Source organism: Pterocles gutturalis, unplaced genomic scaffold, assembly GCF_000699245.1.
Source record: "Pterocles gutturalis isolate BGI_N339 unplaced genomic scaffold, ASM69924v1 scaffold29392, whole genome shotgun sequence".
NCBI classification, from domain to species: Eukaryota; Metazoa; Chordata; class Aves; order Pterocliformes; family Pteroclidae; genus Pterocles; species Pterocles gutturalis.
Window position 1 is genome coordinate 42,119 of NW_010116344.1, and position 8,285 is coordinate 50,403.

Sequence of the window (8,285 nt, forward strand, 5' to 3'; positions counted from 1 at the left end):
GGGGATGAGAGCATACAAGTTTGTATTATTACTGTAAAAGCAGGATGCAAGTCCCAGAGAAAGTACCTAGCAAAAATGAATCTTTACTACTCACTTTAATAAAGAACACTTCTTTGTATTCTGTTGCAGTTGTAAAATCCCTTGAGTCACCAGGCATTGCTCAGGAAACTTAAAACATGCGGAAAGTGTTCAGCTGTCTGGAGAGTATCCAGTATTACAAGTAATTGCACAAGGAACTCCCATACCAGTTGTTGTTACCAGGTGAAACATCTTCCCTCCAAACAGAATTTGACCCGTAGATCAGTGGTCTCCAAACCTTTTTGATCACATACCACATCAGTAAAAAATATTTTACCATGCACCCCTAATATATATGTTTATAAATTATATACTAGTTCTACTGTACTAATATTATATACATTATAAAACACACACAAATGTTTTAAATGGATGACACATAAATAGTGTTTATTTCATCTTTATTAATGGCAAAACATATTTTCTTCCAACACCCCAATGGATTGCCCTGTGCACCTCGCTTTAGAGACCACTGCTGTAGGTGGCTAAATGTGTGCAACAAGCTGTTAGATGTGTTTCAACTGCTTTAAATTAGCATCACCTCTCACCCCTCCCACACACCTGTAAATACCATTCAGATAAGTGACCAGCCCTGACTCTCTTAAAATGCGAATAGGCACTAAGCCACCAAAGCTCAGTGGGCTGGGTTTTTTTTTAACTTTTGAAATTCCCTTTATTATTCTACACTGCTGAACTCTGCCAATAAACACATACTTTCTCAGAAGTGATACAGGTAAGGAAACACTATCCTTCATCCTTCCAAAAGGAACAACACTGTACTAATTAGTATTACAGAACACCACACATTCCCATTTTCAGCTGGTATTTCCAGGCACAAGTTGTTTGTGGCCATATCCTTAAAGCTAGGAAAGCAGTAGGTGGTCTGCAATTTTTTTAAATCTTATTTACTTTTTAAGAGGGAAATTATCAGAAAGGCAGGAAATTTTATCCAAACCTACTTACAAAACTGACAGTTTAAACACCACATTCACTCATTCTGAAGATAATGCTGTTTTAAAGAGTTTGCTCAACAGTTATCTCACAAGAGAATGCAAGAAAGCTATCCCACCCTCAAACGATTTACATATAAACATTAAGCAGAAGGATTTAATAATTATGAAAAATAGTTTGTTTTGTTTATCACAGAACTGACTTATGTTAATGCTTCTTAAGAGCCATGAGAGAAATACTGGTATAGCTGTGGCAAGCCAAGTGTGCGCAAGGTAAGGTTCTACATCATTGTCACCTTTTCTTCTCACTCCATAACTAGTTTTCCTCTAAGGCTGCCCAAGTAATCACGCTCAAAGCAGAAAAAGAATTACAGATTAGGAACCACCATTTCAAACACTAAATAGGGGAGTCATACTCAAGAACTTGGCACACGTGTTTCAGAAAAAGAAGGTAACGGGTTTCACGCCACACACACCACAATTTTTTTTTTAACCTGTTGGGGACAAATTCACTATTTCATCGAACACCAACAAACAACATATCATTTAAACATTACTGCAAGACATTTCAGTATACGGAAAAACTTAAGCGTTAGCCATATGTGGGAAAGTTGCTGTTTTTCCTAAACTGAGGAACAGATAGGGAGAAAAACTGAAAGTTAACATTTAATGACAAACCAGTATATTTGCTACTTACATTTTGCAACTGCTTCTTGGGCAAGGTCTAAATTTGGCCCAGAATTCTGTTTTGCACAACGCTGGCATTGCATCTCAGTATGATCTTGCCTACTATCCCCTATCATTATCAGAGATAAAGACTACATTACTCAAAATAGACCATAAGTTTTTGAGCTCAAAGTATGTTCAAGTGGCTTGTTTTCAGTTTTTCAAAGACACAATGAGCACTGCTTCAGGGCTTCTATTCAACTAAGATTTCTTCCTTAAAAGGAAGAACCTAAGTGTTCAAGTGGAATTCCATTCATTTCAGTTCAGCTTTTCAGGAAGAAAATGCTCTCCCAGTTTTTATTGGGAAACAAGCGAGGGGTGTTTGGAACAAGAATATACAACCGATCATTGAGCATTAATATTGCTGTTTACTAAAGCAGAGCTTTCATTTAAAAAAAGGGTTTTCTACCATTTCCAAATTTCTTCTCTAGAAGTCCATCAAACTATTTCTTCTCATCTTAATATTTGCTCCTATAACATTGTTTCCTATGAAGACACGTGAAATGCAGTGACTTTAACAAGTAAGGATATAGTTAGAACATGGTCAGCTAACAGAACTGATGACCATCAGCTGGAAGTGTTAACTCCACAGACAGAAATAAGAACACTTCACAAAAGGTTTAAACAGAAATCGGGGGAAGAAAAACCTGCACATACCCATAGGCACAGCCCTCTTCAGTGGACTCTGTTTTCATATTCTAACTTTCAGCAAGTGTTATTTCCTGGTTAAGATTTGCGAATTATACTTGCAAGAGTAAGCGATGTGGCTAAATCACAACTGAAAATAAACTGGGAAAACTTTGTCATTGTTGTTTGTTTCAATAAAGAGAAGAGTTAAATCATACTAGATCAAGTTAGATTACCATAGCAGGACAGTCGGTTTTCAAGAAATACAGATCTTGTTGCACATGTGAATTTCTCAATTAGAATAACCATATGCATTTTTGTAACAAACCCAGAACATTCAGTCAATGGAATTACTTTCTCAGTAGTTCACAAGTTTGTAGCAAGTTTAACACTTAATGAGAAGCAAATTTTGAGTTACCAAATTTGTATCTTGTTCTTTAAAAACCTCTATCTATATTAAAAATTAATGTTCTTTATAACAATAAACATGAATCATTAAACCTCTCAAATCTTTGAGACATTTGAGGGAAAAAAGTCCACTGGCAAACTCTAAGCCCTGAGTCTCAATACACAACAGAATGAGTTTCTGAAACACACATTCAATATTTAGTTGAGATGAACTTGAGACCTATTTGATATTGCACTGAAGAATTAGCTTCTAAAAGGAAATTCTAAACCACCTCCTGAGAAGTCTCACAGTTCAAGGGAAGTATTTAGTGGAAGTTATTGCAGTCCCTTGACATCTCAGTGTTCCTATTTTGAAGGGAAACAGTTTGGAAGAGAAGCAGGAGAAAGTGTTTTCTTAACCCTCTTTCCTTACCAGCAAATGCCCCACTACCGAATCACTTCCTGAAGTCATCCAAAACATTCAGGAAATGTGTCTTAAAAAAACCTCTCAGCTTCAGAAACTCCAGAATTAAACGTTCCTTCCAGAGCATAACTTCAGCAAGACAAGGTGTCTCCTGTATGCTTACTAGTATCAACTAAAGACCACTAAAAAAACCCACCACATTCTAATCTACAGCAGTTGTTTTGAAAGAAGGTAAATGGCATATCAACTAAATGGTCACCTTTTAAGTTTTAAACTGTCTGAGCTGCAGTAAGTCACAAGTTTTAATGTTCCCTTACACATACAGCTGAAATATCACCCACATTGTTAAACTGTGAAAGAACCTAATAAGAACAACAGTATTTAGAGCTTGATAAACCACACGCCTTTGATACAGATGCAGACCCTTCTTAACTGAAAGGCTGCTACCTGACAGTGGCTTCTGTTCCAAATATTTCAGTTGCAGTTAGTCTGCAATTTCCTATTCACTATTTAGTTATACTAACCCACAACAGATCAAAGATGAAACTAACCTCTGCTACAAAATACAAGCCACAAAAATCCACCTGAATTACAGATTCAGTTTAATCCTGGCTAAAAGAAAAACTTTTTCTTCACAAAACAAGCAACTTTCAGATCACACACGCACCAAAAAGCAACAGCATATCAAGCTTAAAAGGTTTTTCATGTATTTAAAACCAAAAGTCATTTCAGCATGGGCAGGAATTCCAAGACACCTATGCATCTCAGTTGGGACAAGTTAGGCATTTCTAGACCTCTTCACATAAGGAAAAGGGGAAGAAAAAAAAAACAGGAATAGTCTTGTCATATTCAACTTGTCTTCTGCTACTAAGACTCGACAGGAAATTAAACAAATCTTGAGGTGACATGTTTCTTATTTCTCACTAGATTAGGATGTAGCATACTATCAACCCATTTAAATCTCAGGTTTAGGTTTACTATGGTCTGTAAAAAAGAATCATGGATGGAATTACAAAGTAGATCTTATTTAATTAAAGTAGAAAATAATTTATCTCTGGTAAATACATTTGAAGATCGCACCTCCCTGTCAGAAGCTACGAAATTGACTCATGTATGTAATATTCAATCAGATGAAGAATATACAGCAGCCCACCCCCTCTCCCCTAGTCCTCTGTTCTCTTTTGTGAGAAGGAACAAACAGCAACAGGGGACTATCTGCTCAAGATTTTTTAAGCATACATTCTTGCTTGGTTGCAGCTAATACAGATCAGTTCTGACATTTGGTTTGTCATGTACACCAGAAGCATGTTGTGCTGACAACTAAGAAACAGTATGGAAAAGAAGGAGCAGAATGAGCAAGCAAAGGTGAGAAACAGTTCGGTAACATTGCAGCTAAGAGTGTCCAAAAGCAGCTTGAGATTCTTTATGAAGTAACTCTAAATATGGAGAGATTTTTTCTAAAGCTACAACTATCTGCTCTAACATATTTTCCAAAACAGCAGTTTCTAAGACATACTACTGAAATCCAGGAAGTCAGCTTTGTATGAAATAATTTGGCAACACGAATTCAGGCCATCATCCCTCAGAGCCCTGCTTGGGGCTGTTCTGTAGCCTTAAACCTACAGCTATTGGCATCAGTGGCACTGCTCCTTACACCATCCATTAGATCAAGGCCTTCACTTGAGCATTTACAGGCGTTAGACTTCAAACAAAGGAACTGCTCTTCTCCTCCAGGCTACAATCATGAAGAACAGCTCAGGAATTCTAACAAGTAATTTGTACATGACTCCTGTAATGCCTTTGAGGGGTAAGGCAAGCACACATAGCTAGAATATTATCTGGCCTTATGATTGGTGATTCAGAGAAGACTTCACACTACCAGACAGACACCCAGTCTGAAACCTCTCTCCCCTGATACTCTGAAAATACTGTTTGATAACGTCTCATTAAAATAAAAATATTTAAAAGGCATTGCTTCAGTTGCCGATTCACAACTGTTTTCAGCAGAAGAAAACCAATACTGTAACAATCATCTGCGAAAGTGTTTAAAACAAACAAATGCTCTTCTGCCTCTAGTTACAGCTCCAGAGGGAAGGCACAACTTAACACCCCCTTACTCTTACAAGCAGAGGTGATGGCATCCTTGAGCACAAAGTCCCTAAAAGCTGTGTTAGAATAATTCCAATCTATGTATCACTCAAAGTATCTGGTAGGGTTTTTTCTCCCAGGTGGTGGGAACCAGCATTACTACACTGGTTTTAGCAGCAACTATTCCACATCTTGTTTAGTCTGTCATTACTGCCCAGAGTACTAAGAAGGCCAGCACAATGGTAACAGAAGTTTTCACCCCATGAAATAGTCTTATTCCTTTTTCTGATGATAAAAAAATGGTGAGAAGAATTCAGTGTCTTCCATACTTTTGCTCTTTTCTATATATGTATACACACGCATATATAAATACAAAATTTATACTGGTAACATCAATAAAATGATGTGTGCAATCTGTGTAGAGCTACCACTCAGGAGCAGCCAAGCAGGGCATAAGCCGAGTAAACCAAGAGTGAAATCCTGACAAAGACCTGATGTGAAATAATCAAAGCATGGTTGGACAACATATGTTTTTTCACTACACTGAAAAAAAAGTATGCTGTAGACAGCTAAATTCCTAACAAAATCTATGATGCCAAAGTGATTCATGCATTTCCTGCAGGTAACTCATTAGCGCTTTCACTTCAGAGGAAAAAAAACACCAGAAACATCTTGTAAACGTAGGCAGACATCCTTCAAACTAGGGCCAACCTCAGACTTTGCTTATAGCAAATATTTACCAAGGGCTTTTTTTGCCTTTTTTAATTCAAGCTGTTCTCTCCATGATTCACAGAGGTCAGAAATTCAGCTTTCAAGATTAGCAAATTTCTGAACATGCCTTTATGGTTGAGGGAGGAGAGCATTACAAAGCTCAGCACCAGATCTTTAGATTTAGACATCATATCAAGCAATACTTGGCAAGGTTCGCCACTATTATCTATCTCAATTCATGAATGTGCAAAGATTAATTCAGAGCAGCCTTTGTGGGACAGAATAAAACCAAGGCCTCTAAGTCTCTACTTATTTTTGGAGGCCTTGGTTTTATTCCACATATAGTTAGATTACAGTCTTCTAACAGACTATTAAACATGTCAATGAACACAAGTTATGACTTTGTTTTTTTTAATACGGCAGTGACTCATCCCACAGTAACCCATTTGCTCATTTCTGTGCAGTGACCTTGATTATAAATGGTCAAACATAATAAATTTGCAAACTTGAGGCTATCCAGCTTTGTCTTAATAGAAGCAAGAGCTACTGATCCAAGAAATACTTCTTGTGAGAGAAGTGTTTTTCTTGGTTTTACTTTCAACATGCTAAAACACTTCATTTCACAGCCCTAGAGCCCACTTTCAATAAGATGATTCACATACAAGGTTGTAAGAATAAAACTACAAACACATTGAAATGGTAAATCCTGACTAACAATCAAAGAGTTTCAAGCAGACTAGGAGACTTCAATATCACATTACCTTTCATTAATCTGTAGGTCACACACAATAGGGATCACATGGATACTGGCTGAAAATTTAAAAGGTAGGCTAAGGACAAAAACGCTGCTGAAGAGCATGTGGACAAACTGCTGGGCACTGGCAAAGCCTCCATGAAGGCAGTGGATGTGAAGAAAAAAAAAAGTCACAGCAATGGCTGTATGAAAACTAGTGACTGATGCTTTTAAAAAGTAAAGCTTTCAAACAACAACCTCCATATCTACAGTTTGCTAGTTTGTGCTTTTATTACTCTGGGACAAACAAGAGCTTTTATGCCTATGCAGAGGATTATAACCACAGCAAATCTAAAACTGGGGGGGGATCCCCACAAAAATATGCATTTCATTGACCATCAATATTCTTCGCTAGCTTAACATCAAGTATTTCGTAAAGCGACTTATAAATTAAAGTATTACTGGACTTTCAACCACAAGTGAAGCTGATGGACAAGAATAAGTCACGTTAACTTGAGACAGACTGTAATTTTATCTAAGAGATGCAAACAAATGGCACTGACAAGACGAAAGGATTGGCATGACTCAAACATGAAAACACAACAAAAGACAGAGCAGTATGAAAAACAGTTCTTTAGATAAACTCAGATAAAAATAGTCTTTGATGTTGACCTATAAAGTCACTCCAGCCTTTTAAAAAACCTCATGAAGTGTCCTGTATTCAGATAGCCAACCTGGTCACATGCACTGGCTATTTTGGCATAACATGGATCCCAATTTTAGAAAGCTGCAAGTAATATCTGTGCAACCTGACATATATTTGGTGAAACATCCAACTCTTTAGAGTATTTTTAACTTATAAGCAGGTACACCAGAGGTCTTTATGTTTAAGCTACACATAGTACTCAAAGCAAGCTAATTTCGAAGCATGATATTTCTTTTCATGGACACCTTTACTGACTAACCTCCCAGACATATTGTGATTACCATTGTTTCAAAATTTCCATTAACACAACTCACTATATCTACAATCTTTGTTCCCCCTACCCTCTCCGCAGCCTGACACTAATACACACAGCCCCCCTCTGTAATTATCACTAATACTGCCCACAGACACTATGAAAATGTGAGAGCAATTCCCAGGTGTAGACACCTGTTCAATTTCTCCTAAAAGAAGAGACCACAGAACACATTTGCTCAAAGCCACAACCACCATTTGTCACAAACACCGGCCAGCATCCCTCAGGTAAGGCTGACACCCGCACAAGATGGCCCTTCTCCTTAAAGGATGCTCCAGCAAGGGTGACCGCGTCCATTTCAACATTATAAACTATTCCGGTTACACACAGGGAGCCGGCAGGGGCAGCCCGACTTTATTTTACAGAGAAACAAACACACCGTGCCAAAAAAAACACCACCTCAGCCCGCAGAAGGTCCGTTCCCCGGCGGGTCACCAGTACCAGGACACGGTACGCGGGCAGCTGCGGGGGGCGGCACCTCCAAGGAGCCCCCTGGCGCCCAGACCCTGCCGCCCCCCGCCCTCACTCAAGGCTGGGCACCG